The sequence below is a fragment of the Phoxinus phoxinus genome (genome assembly GCF_949152265.1).
Source record: "Phoxinus phoxinus genome assembly, chromosome: 7".
Lineage (NCBI taxonomy): Eukaryota > Metazoa > Chordata > Actinopteri > Cypriniformes > Leuciscidae > Phoxinus > Phoxinus phoxinus.
In genome coordinates, this window is record NC_136882.1 from 6,987,186 (window position 1) to 7,000,656 (window position 13,471).

Consider the following 13,471-nt stretch of genomic DNA (forward strand, 5'->3'; position numbering starts at 1 on the left):
TTCTGTTCACAGGGTCTAATTAGGTGCTTTCTTGTTTCAGAGGAAATTACAGGTTTTGTATGTCCCTACTCTTCCAGGGAGGAAAATTTAAATAGTTTATTCTTTGTCATCATTGTTTGTTTAAGAGTTGTTTAAGCGATACTTTGCCTTGAGTCTTGAGTCTTTGTTTTTTAAGATTGTGTTCTGTTTGTTGTTGCATACACGCCGGATCAGAAATGTGTCTTTTGCACTCTTTTTTTGTTGTTGTATTCACTAAGTTGATCACTATTATTATTGATCTTAGGGTACAACAAACCTCTAACTCTAAGTATTAAACTTTGTTGTGAAACTGTTTGTGCTAAGGACGTGAATTTCTGTGCAGCTTGATGATTAGAGGTGCGCTACTACTTTTCTAAGTGATCAGAACTTGTAATTTTTGTTTAGCTGACCATAAAATGGAGGCTAACATTAAAACCACTCAACAACCACCAAAAACAACACAGCAACGCCCCAATAGCTTTCAGAAACACCTTAGCAACTGCATAGCCACACCTTGACAACCACCAAAAACAACACAGCAACGCCCCAATAGCTTTCACAAACACCTTAGCAACTGCATAGCCACACCTTGACAACCACCAAAAACAACACAGCAACGCCCCAATAGCTTTCAGAAACACCTTAGCAACTGCATAGCCACACCTTGACAACCACCAAAAACAACACAGCAACGCCCCAATAGCTTTCACAAACACCTTAGCAACTGCATAGCCACACCTTGACAACCACCAAAAACAACACAGCAACGCCCCGATAGCTTTCAGAAACACCTTAGCAACTGCATAGCAACAACTTGACAACCACCAAAAACAACACAGAAACGCCCCAATAGCTTTCAGAAACACCTTAGCAACTGCATAGCCACACCTTGACAACCACCAAAACCACTCATAACCACTCATGATATCAGCAGCACTGGTTCCGGAAGTATTTTTTCCATACATTAAAAAAAATCTTCGTTAAAGAGTTATTAGCCATGAACCAAAACAATCAACAACGGGGTGAATCACAACACTACAAACTTTGATTTGAAGCGGGGGGAAAAGTATCTGAAAATCAGAAAATCCCATAAACGATTGCGAACAGCATAATTGAATTAAAAAACGATAAAGAGAACATAAAACTACTTTGATTATATGTATAAAAACTATATATTTTAAGCTAATTGCAAAATATGCATATATATTAGTATTTTGAGAGCGTGGAGAGATCGACACGATGCATCATTCGCAGTGCTTCATTGGAGTGGGCGGAGCTAAAAAGCTATTTTTTAGACTCTCTGATTGGTGTAATTTTCTGTACTGCATCATGGGTAATGAAGTTTTTCAAGGAATTCTGCTGTTAAACTCAATTATTTAAAGAATAAGCTGACGTAATGCAGGCTGACATCTTCAGAAGAAGCAAATACCATCGATTAATATCCTCGTCGCTCAAAGGTTTATAAGTTATCGTTAAAAATCTCTAATTTCTCTTATTAACAGTCAGATCCGGTGCATGAATATGCTGTGGCTCGTAATGTCTAAAACATCACAACATCTGTATGTTTCCTAACATGCTGCTCATGTATGTAGTTATTATCCATATTTCCATTTAGTCCCTCTGAAAGCGTAATATTTACTGTGCCCTCTCACGAAGAAATTGCCACGCGTAGCCATTCACCGGAAGAGAGCGAGCTTCAGCCGGGAACCGTCTCTGTTTTGTGGAAATGTACATCAAATGGTGTCAGCGTCTGAATCGAAGGAGGTCACGACGGGGTCCCAACGCTGACAGTTGTCGGGAAAACTCAATGAGAGAAGTGAAAACTGACCCCTTCCCTTTGGATTGGCAGGAGGCCGATGGCTCTCCGTATCTCCCGTCATGTCTTTGGCGAGGTTGACACCGGTAGCGCGTGAGAGGCAGTGCTATCCATACGGAGAATGATGTACATATCATTTCCCAGGCTGACTGATTGAAGACTGTAATCTGGACAGAAGTCTTTCTCTCTTTGATTACAGTCGTCCATCCACCGAAAGGAAAACACGGTGAAAAAAGTGCACGGCCTCCTCGGCGCTCTCGAAACACCATCAGCTGCTACAACGGGCCAGAACAATCTCCATACCATTTGTACAGGGGATTTAACACACGCGCCGCGCGACGACAGACACGCGCAGATTCATTCGGCTCCCAAGGTCGTTGCATTTCATCCGTCAGGACACACAAAGAACAAGGAAACATCTTTCTTTTGAGACGTGCGTCTGGAGAGTACCTGTGATTACATGAACGGGCCTCTTTAAGGGACTGACCCCAAACGAAGGTCCGCGAGCGAGGAAATGCCAGCGAGTAAGTGGATGCTAGAATAGGTGTTTTACATGAAGGAACACTTTTCTTCTGAAAGCCCCGTCTCGCGCACAATTCCCTCGTCTCAAGCACACGCAACCCCCGAGATCGACTGAATCTATTTTCTCCGAGATGTTGCGTCTACTCCCTCCTGCTGTTGTCGGCTTATCTCTCACATTAGGCCAGGCGCTAAATGGGCGAGATTTCACTGTTGACAGTCGCTTGCCGCTCAGCAGACAGACTATAGCGCATTAGCACGCGTTCCTTAGCACATTAGCGTGTTCCCGTGGGAGAAGTGGGATCAAGATGATTGCCCTCTCTTACACGCGTTACTGCTCTTAAACCGCGTTAGGCCTGCCATCATTACCGCTGCTCTCCGCCGGTTCCCACAGCAACTAGCAGCCGAGCAGAGCCGCATTAGCAGGTGTCGCTTTGGTGTGAGGTGAAGCTGTCAGGATATTCTCGGGCCTTGCCGTCTGGTAGGACCTTTCAAGCACAGATTCGATTGCAAGTCAAGAGTGGAGGTTAACGTTTTTGATTTAAAGTTTTTACGAATGCTTGTTTTTCTTAGCAGTCTTTTAAGAGAAAGGGATATAAATAGCAGATACTGTTGTCTAGCAGGTTTAAAATGAGTAGCCCTTACAAAAAGTGTTGCTGCTCTATTGTACAGGGATGGTGTCCGATGATAAAATATTGGCATTTTATATATATATATATACCATGATGCTGTATGATTTTTCTTCTACCATGGCAAGTACTTATAACATCATGGCACTTTCCAACCAGGGTAATGTAATAAAGAGAGGTAATAAATCATTATTTATAATAATAAGTCAATGTTGATGCATAGTTTGTCCTTGTATCTGTATATTTTAGGTTATATTACTGGAATGAATGTTTTTTGTTCTTCATTAGTTCATTGAAATGGACCTGCAGCGTGACAAATTAATTTTGAAAAATAAAAATCATGGTATTACCATTGTACCAGGCCCATCCATGGAGTGAATAAGGAGTTGTTTTGTTTTTTGGTGGTTGACGCATAATTTATTCATGGATCAACATCAATATTTTAAAGATAGGGGAGGCACTTTTTGTTATTCTGGTTGAAACTCTCTTCATATCCGAATAGCAATCAATAATAGCAATGGCCTAAATATTAAAACATGTACATATATCTTCTGTGGAAGTCTCTGGGCCAAAAAACAAAGTTAATCCAAGCATTGAATGCAATGATACGATGTCCTACCTGCCTGCCAACATATGTATTTCCATACCCCGTGCTTCACATTTGGCACCACACGTTATCAGCGCGTTTCATGCTATGCAGAGTTAGACAAATCTCAGTCACTGAGAGCCACAAACAAACAAAATCCACCTTTATAGTTCCTCCTGAACCAAAAAAAAAAAAGTTCACGCCATTTCATAACCGTAATTACGAGATGGAAACCCATTCACGTCCTCAGACTATTTATGCGTTTCTATATCAACACTATCAACGGTGAAATGAATCTGCAGCAGTCAGGTGGTACAGGTCAGAGCTCTTTAAGTGGTTTATGTTCATTATTATTGTAATGTTAACTGCTTTGAGACATGAGGGAGTTTAACACCGTCTCTCGTCTCGTGAAGCTTTGCAGACTCAAGGGTGGGATCTCATGCTTTCAATGCTAGCTCGCTATTGCTAGCCTCTCCGAAATTGCCTACCCTACCTTAAACCTTAAGTTAAAGGATAATTCCGGTATTTAACACTTTGAGTCTATTTTGTAGTTTGTTTTGAATGAACAAGAGTGGTGGACAAAGAAATTTTGACAATGGTTCCTGTCTCGACTTTTTGACTATTTTAGAATTGCCCATGACCGCTTTATAATGGGAGTCTATGGCCATGCACAAACATGTCCTTAAAACAACCCTTAACGTTCGTTTTCAAAACTTGTTCCAAAACAAGTAGCGTAGCGAAATACAGTTTCTGTCGTGTTTTATTTGGCATTTTTTAAAATCCCATTTGATCCTCATTGCTCGTTAATATTACTGCGCTACCGGAAACGGAAAGGGGGCTGTTTACATTTGGTTGTAGTCTTTTATGGTCTTTTCGCTCAGTTCTCTGTCTCTCAGAAGGCTAGCGTGAGCAGAGCAACTGTGTTCCCGGAGTAAGTTAGCGAAATAAACAAACAAAAAAAATCATTACCGGTACATCTAAAATGGATTATGAAAGGTGGATTCTGGAGGACCCGCGTACGGCAAAGTGGTTATCGCCATCAAGTGGTCGGGAGTGTGCCAACTCTTCAGACTCAAATATCGAGCAGAAGTTTATACGCGGTTGTGAGGTATCTGAAAAAATAGTTCCGCTATAGAAAAATAAATGGATTGAAATCATACATTGCGCCGATATATTTGTATTTAATCATCAACGAACACCACTAACCACTCGGTGAGTTGCACAGTTTTGAAAACGAACGTTAAGGGTTGTTTTAAGGACATGTTTGTGCATGGCCATAGACTCCCATTATAAAGCGGTCATGGGCAATTCTAAAATAGTCAAAAAGTTGAGACAGGAACCATTGTCAAAATTTCTTTGACCACCACTCTTGTTCATCCAAAACAAACTACAAAATACACTCAAAGTGTTAAATACCGAAATTATCCTTTAAATTGTATAGATTAGGTCCTGTAACTTGTCAGCATTTCTTTTAAGTTATCCCACCATATTTAGTACATTTTTGCCTTCACTAGTTTATTTAAATGGTCCTACAGAATGACAAATAGATTTTTTAAAATATTCTGTAGTACCATGTCCAAAAATCGAAAAAATAATAAATATACAAATAATTACACAGTGGATCCTTTCTAATAGTACTTTGAAATATACCATTGTACTAAATAATTATTTTGAGGTACTTCAAAAAATTGCATCAAGTAAAAAGAAGAATGACGCACCTACAATCAACACAAAACAAAAAAACTAAAATACATTTTAACGGCACATTTTAAAACCACATTGGCCCAAAGAAATCAGAGCGGCAAAGTCATTGTTTTATCTGATACACATCAATCATGTTATCATTCAGATATCCTCCACATATATTTGATAAAGCGTCTTCCGAAACTCTTTATTCTTGTAAAGTAAGCATCAAATTAGTTTTTGACTCATCTTGTTTTTCCCCCCCTCCCTCAGTTTATCTCGTCAAGTCTTCTCCTCCGCCCACTCTCGTCTCTCTCCTTGTTTTTCTCCTCCAAATGAACAGCTTGAGAAATAAAGCAGAGGAACTTTACATTGTGCCGAAGAGGGGGTGAAAATTACGGGCAGTGTCAGATAATTGAGCTTGTCTTAAGAGACGGGCTAATAACAGACACAGATGCGGAAGCCGTGTCAGTCTGAGAACGCGCTGACAGACTCTCTCTGTCGCTGATGAGCTGCGTAGGGGAAATCGCTCCATGCAAACAGCTTCGTTATTACGATCTGGCAAGCGCCGCGCATGTGTGTACCCAATTCAGCCTGAACTGACAGAATCCGATTGACCGGGACACATTCATGCCCTTTATTCTCTTTATGCTCGCCAACAATGCAGATAATTACTGCGGCAAGAAAAACTGAAAATAGAATTTCGCAGCATGCAGTTGGGAGGAAAACAATGCAGGCGCTGTCACCGGGAGCATTTCTGTGTCTGATGAAATTGGCCCAGTCACTATTTACTCACAGTGGGAGAATGTCTCAATCTTAGACAGCCTCCTACATTTCTGCCTACCTCACGAGCTCAAAACTTGAAAACCTTCTGCTGCTGCGTTTACACCAACGGATGCTTCTCGGCGTCAGATGGTCAGGGAATTATTGGGAATTGCTCATCCACTTGACGTCATGATTTTTCAATCGGTGCCCAGATGATATCGCTGTTTTCGCGGCTCCTTTCGGTCAATCTTCTACTGATTCAGTGGCAATATGACCTTTGACCTGATCTTTTAGACCTCAGGCTTTTAGATCTGGCGAGAGGGTCACCTTTCTGACCGCCCTGATCTCAGAGCACCGGAAAAGTGTTTTCATGTCTGTCTGAAATCTCATGTCTCCATGTTAGCGTAGTCCATTTAGCCCCAGCTAAACATTATTATGGCAAAAAGTAGATTGATCTATTGATGGTCATTCAGAAGCTGTTCTGTTTTTTGTTTGCAATCAACATATAAAGGGCCCTATCATACACCCGGCGCAATGCAGCACTAGGCGCGACAAGTGTTTTGTTAGTTTCAGCCCGACACAGTTATCATTTTCACATCCTGCACAAGCCACGTTGTTTAAATAGCAAATGCATTTGCCCATTTGTTCGCCATGGGCTGCTGGTCTGAAAACCAGGTGTGTTCAGGCGCATTGTTGGTGCGTTGCTATTTTGAGGAACTGAGATTGACTGACATTGACCAAATGAAACCTGGTCTAAAGTCAATGGTGCAGTATTTTTTTTTTTGTTATTTAAAGAGCGTTAGTAATAAGAGCCTATAGGCGGGTCCACAATGCGTGTACACTTTGTCCTGTAGTCTGTAGGTGGTCTGCGCTTTAACCTCGCGCACGAGCAGATCCGTTTCCTCTCTAGAGAAGCGCCCTTTTTTTCGCCTGCAAATTCCTCCATGTAAACAGTGAATAACTAATCTAGTCCACTTTTGCGACCTCATTGTGTTTATAATTGCACTCTTGCAAACTATTCTCACAAAAACTTCCAGGGAAAATGGTTTTCAATTAAGGCTAAAAGAGTTGTCGGAAGCTTAATGGTGGTGATGTTGAAGTCATGTGATATTGGTGTAGTTCGTTTATAGCCTATGTTTAGATTTTTACTTCTGGCAATTGTATTTACGCCTTAAAAAAAAAATGATGTTCAGAATATTTTGATGAAAAAAAACGTGTAAGAATCAACATAGATTGTTTTCTGCAAATATGATACGAACTTCTAAAATACATAATCACTGCAACCCCTTGAGTTGGCCAATCAAATCAAAGAAGATGGGCTTCACTGTTCACAGAAGCTGAGACTGAATCCCATGCTTTAGTTTTAACTGTGAAAGAGTGCAAGGTTACATGTAAAAAGCTAGCATTTCATATTTTACAACAGTTTTACAACATTAAAAATGTTAATGACAGCAACATAGTGTCGTCCCAGATCCGGGTCACATCTGGCCCACTTGTGGAGTCCATGAGTACCAGATGTGGGCCACACCATGTTGCTGTCTGGAAGTGATGCAAACTATATTCTTTGTAAAATTGTACCATTTTTAATTGAAAATAGCCCGTATCATTTGTGACGAGACTAGAAAAATTATTGGAGAAGTATGAGCATTATTATAATTATTTTTAAATACAATATTTGCACACACATTATATATATATATTCCTTTAAATAAAAAAGACCTTTACATGGACCAATTTATTTTATTTATGTATTTAAAAAATTGGACTGCAGCCAAGCAAAACTAATATAATGATGTAATTGTAATAAAACTTTGTTGTTGGGATTAATGGCCAAAAAGTGAGTGGGACAAACTTAGGCATTTCTAAAAAGCTGGAGTAACATGGATCCAAAGGGTTTGAGACTCATCAGCCAATCGGCCATTTTCCTGCAGCTCAAGAGTGATTAGTCACATGACGCTTACAGCTCAGGCGATTGGTTCAAAAGAGTCGTTTCCGACGACTGAGCGTCCACGAGCAAAGATGGTATATTTTAAATCACACACTTCCTGCGCAATCCAAGCAACTTCCATTGAAACGACGAGGAATGCTAACAGATATCACGTAGCTGCTCGGGCGCTATCATTAGCCCGCGGGTCGGTGTAGTTCTGTGAGATCCGTCAGTATTGCGGCGTATTCCTCGCCGTTATCAGGAACGGAAACGCTCTGTCCAGAGAGAGATGAGTGCCGCTTTGTGCTCGCCATACACCTCTTTCTCTCTCTCTCTCTCTTTGTTGCTCTAACAAGCCCTGCTCAAGCTCCAGTGAAGCGAGAAATTGTAAACTCTGAGAGTGTGGGTACAGATAAGGCTGTAGTGTGTGTGTCTCTCCCAGAGAGAGATCAGATAAAGTGCACACCCACAGCAGGACACTGGCGTACAGGCCTCCTCCGCTAATCCACACACCTTCGCATTCACTTGCAAATCCTCCCGTCCGCATACATATGCATGAGCACCTCCTCACACACTTCTCAATAACCTCTCTCAATAGATCCGATCAGATTTGGGCCTCTCGCTCGTTTTGTAGCATTGTGTCGCGTCGCGTGAGCGCAGAAAGCATTTAAAGTCTTTCTGTGGTAATACACAGATATGGGAGTGGATGTCGTGGATGTTTTATGACATATAGTCTGCGGAGCGCTGAGAGAAACTGCACAATGCACTTCATCCTGAAGCAGAACGAGCCGTAGTCTGGGTATTATTCGGCCGCTGTTCGCTTTTTGACACATTTTATTAAGTAGGATTTGCTTTGGCTCTGTATGTGGATGTTACAGTGTTTGTAATGTCAGGTTTCACGTGGTTATTTATATTGGCTTCATTTGGTTTCGAAAAACGTATTTCAGAAAAAGTTTCACTTTATTGACAATAAAGTAGTGCTGTCAAAAGATTAATCGCGATTAATCACATCCAAAATAAAAGTTTGTGTTTGCATAATATATGTGTATGTACTGTGTATAATTATTATGTATAAATACACACACATGCGTGTATATATTTAAGAAATATTTGCATGTATATATAATTATATATAATTGATATATATATAAAAATTATATATATATAAAAAAAAAATTCTTAAATATATACATGCACGTGTGTGTATTTATATATACAAAATAATTATACACACAGTACACGCACAGTTATTATGTAAACACAAACTTTTATTTTGGAAGCGATTCATCGTGTACAGTCCTATTTTTCAGTCTAAATATAATATATTTTCCCTATACACCCTTAATATGTGATGAAAACCAAGTTTTTCTGTTTCTGAAAGAAGCCTCTTATGCTCACTAATGCTACATTTATTTGATTAAAAAAATACAGTAAAACAATAATATTGTGAAATATTATTTCAATTTGAAATAGCTGTTTTCTATGTGAATATACGGTTATAGTGTAATGTATTCCAGTGATCAAAGCTGTATTATCAGCATCATTACTCCAGTCTTCAGCGTCACGAGATCCTTCAGAAATCAGTGTAATATGATGATTTGATAATCAAAAAACATTTATTATAATAGAAACATTATATAACAAAATGTCTTGTAGAGCAACGACCCAAAAACATAATGATTTTATTTTATGTACTGTAATTTATTTATTTATTTTAATGATTAAGACACATGTATTTGTGTATGGATGTTTACTTGATGGTTACACCACATGACATTTTTAGAAAAATTGAATAATATGATGATTTGCTGCTCAAGAAACTGACTTCTGATTATTATCAATGTTGAAAACCGTAATATTTTTATGATACAGTTTGTTCAGGATTCTTTGAGAAATAGAGAGTTAAGAAAACATCATTTATTTCAAACAGAAATATTTTGTAACTTTACGACTTTACTGTCACTTTTCACATTATCAATTTAATGTTGCTGAATAAATGTATTGATTTCTTTCATAAAATACAATAATTAATAAATAAATAAAAATCATGTTTTTGGAGAGTCACTGCACGTGGGATTTTATCTTGAACTAACCTTGTCATGAAAGAGTCAAATGATCAGATGTTTTGTGCTGTTTCCTCCACATGACTGACAAAAGTGAAGCATTTTTTTCTCACAAAATTACTTTTTATTACATTTAATGAGGCGTTTATTCTTTATTATGATATCAGGACGTTCAGTTGTATCTGTCTGATAACTTTTGTTCAAAAATGAACTAAATAAAACATGATCATATAGCTAGTATTCAAGTCATTGTTTTTGTTTTGTTTAATGTTTTTATTTTTGTAATAAATTAATATGCGGACAACAAATGTGCATCATGCCATTTAATCGGTATCTCTCCGTTTCACTGTGCCAAGTAATAAATATTATTGAAAAAATAATGACATTTCTCTCTCAAAACAAACAAATCTCTCTCTCTCCCTTTCTCTATCTCTCTCTCTCTCTCTCTTTATCTCTCTCTCTCTCTCTTTATCTCTCTCTCTCTCTTCATCTCTCTCTCTCTCTCTCTCTCTCTCTCCCTTTCTCTATCTCTCTCTCTCTCTCTCTCTCTCTTTATCTCTCTCTCTCTTTATCTCTCTCTCTCTCTCTCTCTCTCTCCCTTTCTCTATCTCTCTCTCTCTCTCTCTCTCTCTCTCTCTCTCTTTATCTCTCTCTCTCTCTCTTTATCTCTCTCTCTCTCTTCATCTCTCTCTCTCTCTATCTCTCTCTCTCTCCCTTTCTCTCTCTCTCTCTCTTTATCTCTCTCTCTCTTTATCTCTCTCTCTTCTCTCTCTCTCTCTCTCTCTCTCTCTCTCTCTCTCTCTCTCTCTCTCTCTCTCTCTCTCTCTCTCTCTCTCTCTCTCTCTCTCTCCCTCTCTCTCTCTCTCTCTTGGCAACTGCCATTCAACCCTGTTATGTTATGTTAAATGTTTTGGGTTGAATTCACGAAGTTGAAGGTCAGCAGAAAAATGGCTAATTACAGTCTTGTGTAGGTGTACTCGGTAATTTCCTCCTCGTTAAAGGTTTTTCACAGAGAGACATGAATAGTACTTTGGAAAAATGATGTACATTGAGATGAAGACTTTTTGAAAAGATGCATTTTGTGCCTGTGGCGTTCCCCCGTGACAGCATGTTTGCATTAGTCCTCTTCTGCAGTAATGCTGATGTGAGAAGATCACACTCTGCTTGAAATCTGCATTGTGTGCGAATGCATTGCTCAGTTGGTGACAGAGCCGGCGTGTGTGTGTGTGTGTGTGTGTGTGTGTGTGTGTGTGTGTGTGTGTGTGTGTGTGTGTGTGTGTGTGTGTGTGTGTGTGTGTGTGTGTGTGTGTGTGTGTGTGTTTAGCGCATCTCTAAGATGAAGCTGTTTCCCGGAGGAGAAGCATCACCTGTCAAAGATGATCACAATACCCAGGAGAGCACAGAACACACAGACACACTGTCATCATACAATTACACCACCTATTACAACACCACAGCTGCACCTCACACACACACACACACACACACACACACTTGCTATTCAGATCACTGTTCGTTTAACACTTAAATGTGGCTGCTGCAATTTTGCTCTCATAACCTTCTGTGTTTCTCCCTCTGTCCTTTTATGAATAAAAACATATCTGAACGATATTCATATGCTTTCCAGGTGTCATTTTTCCATCATCTGTCTGAAGGTGTCAATCATTACGTGTCTAATTTTTGTCTTTGTCGTTTTCATCATTTTGCCCTTGACAAAATTGGAGAAGAGTTCAAGACACTGGGTCTGTGTGGAATGGTATTCAATCTACTATTTATCATTTATTGAAACGGTACGTACACTGAGGATGTGTATGTGCAGTTTGCCCTTGAGAAAAAGTTTATTTTAGCATTAATTTAAAACGAGTACTTAATACAGAAATAATATACTTTTATAAATAATATTCTTAAGGGTAATGTTCTTGGACAGTTTATAGACAGTTGATGTTAATTGTTAAAAATATTATTTAAATAGTATTAAAGGTTAAATTTATATTAAATGCAATTAACTGATCTTAGTGTTTTTGACCCACTTAAGTAGGACTTAAGTTCATTTGCAAATGTAATTTAATAACTTTTATTGTCATTGAAATATGGTTAAAGTGTAATGCCAAAATGTACAGACAAGCTAAAATAGACCAATTGTCTTTTCCATTGAAACTTAATGTAATGTCGAAGTTGCCATTTAATAGTATATTTACTGTAAATGTACTATTAAATAACACTACAATTCAAATTATTATCAAGTACTTTACATGTGCTTCAGTATGTTAGTCAACAAATCAAAATAAGTGTCGACAACAAAATATTATTAAAACATAATTTAAAGGGTGGTAAAATGCCCTTTTCACAAGATGTAAAATAAGTCTCTGATGTCCCCAGAGTGTGTGTGTGAAGTTTTAGCATAAAATACCCCACAGATATTTTTATATAGCATGTTAAAATGTTCACTTTTTGAGGGTGAGCAAAAATGCCTCGTTTTGTGTGTGTCCCTTTAAATGCAAATGAGCTGCTGCTCCCGGCACAGGGGGCGGAGCTTCAAGAGCTTGTATCCTTTTTACCTGCGCTGGAAATGTCAAAACTTTTAGCTTTTTATGTTAAAACCGGAGTCAGTCAATGATGGAGAGACTCAAGAAGAAGTGAGAACATGTAGAAGCAACAGGACATTTCTGAATGGTTAGTTGGTGAATTTATGTAGCTGATGTGTATATATATATATAAAGAATTGTATTTGCATTTGTCTCTTGGAACAGAGGGCAGTTTTACTGAACCTTCAGGGTATTACTTTCCCCTATAGCTTTTGTATATTCACTTCACATGTAGTAAACATGTATAAATAATGTTTTCATGATTAGCCTGATTGCCTCAGAACTGGACAATCAGTGTGTACTTCAGATTTGAGTCATCACAGTATGTTGTGGTCTGGTGCATTACATGTTATTATTTGCATAGACTTAAACATCATTAATGAGTCTAAATCTACTGTATTTCATAACAAATAACTGAAGTGACCACTTGCCCACACGTTCACAACGCAGTGCACAAAGATCCTCAGTATTTGTCTCCTTATAGTGGAGTGTCTAGCTTTTTTTTTACCCGTGTGTGTGTGTGTGTGTGTGTGTGTGTGTGTGTGTGTGTGTGTGTGTGTGTGTGTTGGCACAACCCATTCTCATCCTCACTCACCTGTGTGTATTGTTCCCCAGATGCAGAGATGTCTTGCGTCAGTAACTGCAGATTGAGCTGGTGTGAGGACTTGGCCGGCAGATTGAGTTTAACAAGCCAGATGGTTTGTAATTGTCTGATCAATTCAGTGTTTGTGAGATTTTATGCCTTTCGTTATTATTTGTTTTGCCACTTACAATTTACCATGCAAATTCCACCGTCCCTCACTGGGAAAACACTGCATAGTGTCCATATGTCCACAAACACACACGACGACACACGCAGCTCAGTGTTTCTGCCCAGCAT